This window comes from Echinops telfairi, unplaced genomic scaffold (genome assembly GCF_000313985.2).
Source record: "Echinops telfairi isolate 266 unplaced genomic scaffold, ASM31398v2 ScPeMD7_7412;HRSCAF=8450, whole genome shotgun sequence".
Lineage (NCBI taxonomy): Eukaryota > Metazoa > Chordata > Mammalia > Afrosoricida > Tenrecidae > Echinops > Echinops telfairi.
In genome coordinates this window covers 15,874,687-15,876,124 of record NW_022111312.1, presented here as the reverse complement: position 1 = coordinate 15,876,124, position 1,438 = coordinate 15,874,687, and the positions used below count along the sequence as shown (strand labels likewise).

General features: G+C 54.0%; 1 long non-coding RNA gene across 1 annotated transcript in view; it reads right to left on the bottom strand.

Annotated features, from left to right (window-relative positions):
• LOC123522460 overlaps positions 1-993 on the bottom strand; it is a 2,116-nt gene extending 1,123 nt beyond the window's left edge. The window contains exons 1-2 of the long non-coding RNA XR_006680730.1: positions 971-993; positions 591-776 (exon numbers count right to left, since the gene is read on the bottom strand). This is a non-coding gene — a long non-coding RNA (uncharacterized LOC123522460). The remainder of the gene's footprint in view (positions 1-590; positions 777-970) is intronic.
• Between the last annotated feature and the right edge of the window lie 445 nt (positions 994-1,438).

The following is a 1,438-nucleotide window of genomic DNA, read 5'->3' as shown; positions in this document are numbered from 1 at the left end:
GCTTTCCAAAGAGCCCCCAGAGACGACGTGGGTCGCGCTGGCTGCTGGCAGGAGAGAGGTGAGGTGGTTTTCTCTCCTTGAGTCATGGAAAAGCCTCAGAGACTCTGTACAGGAGGGCAGGCCATGAGTGTTCCAGGTTCAGATTTGAAAGAAAGCTGACCCACCCCTAGAGTACTCTGGATGTGCAGTGACCAGTCTGCCTGCGTGGTCTCCACTCCCCAGAGCCTGGGGCGGATCCTTTCAGCAGGACCCCTTGGGAGGAGGCGTCATGTGGGACACCTTGAATGGTACTCAGAAGGCAGGAGCTGCTCGGTCAGTGTTTTTCCTACTCAGGGCACCGTGCATCCTGCAGAAGGCCTGCTCGTCCATACGCCCCATTCCTCTGTTGTCTCTTTCTTGAACTCAAGAATGTTTTGAGCAGCTTCCTCCGTCCCCGTCCCCACCGTGCGGTGGTTATTTTCATGTTAACCTCTGACCCCACGTACAGCAGTCAGAAACACTGCACCAGCCACACCACGGTGGCTCTGGCTGCGTCCACTGTTGTTACAAACCAGCCTTGGTCACTGAGGGCCTGCCTCTCCTTCACTGACCTTCTACTTGACCAAGCACGCTGTCCTTCTCCAGGGACTGACCCCTCCCGCTGAGGCTGCCCAGAAGATGTGATGGACTCTCGCCATCCCTGCTTCTACGGAGCATTGTGGTGTCCACCGTGCCTGGATGCTGTTCGGTCCCCGTCTTCATCGAGAAGCTCCTGAAGCTCTGGGCTCTTCTGGGACCTGCCGGACGCCAAGAACAGGTCAGTTTCAGGCTGTGGGTTGGAGCTTCATGTGTACTAAGAAAATCTTAAGCGCCGGGGACCCCGAATCCACACGTTTCATATCCTAAAACACGTGCATTATAAAACCTCCCTGGCCACCAAGAAAAGGTAATACAAAGGGTTTAAGTAAGGTTTGTAGAAAAAATTCATTACCTTTTAATCCCACTGTTGCATGAAGAAGATCACAGGCCAGTGGGTGCGAAGTCTTGTGGATCCAGTGGTGGTAGAAGCATCTCAATGCTGGCAGCGGTCTCCATGTGGCTCCTATAGTTCCCAGGGCATGGGGTTTATCAGCATAGTGCCCTGTGTCTTGTCAGTAGATCATCTCCTAGCAAGTGAACAGAAAGAGTGTCTCCTGCCTCCAAGGAGGAAGTACAGAGTTCCCAGCATCCTCAGGAGAAGGTCGTGCCCACAGAGACTGTGCAGGAGGGCAGACTAGACTCCATCCCTCCACTCTCAATCCTCTCAAGTCCCAAATTGACACCAGATTATTTAACTGCCGCTCCGAGGCTGGGAGCAGACAGGTTCCTCTCTTTCCCATGGGTGGTTTTGAACTGCTGGCTTTGTGGTTCTTAGCCCAGTGGTACCACCTGCAATGATACCAGGGCTCAGAGGCCCCTC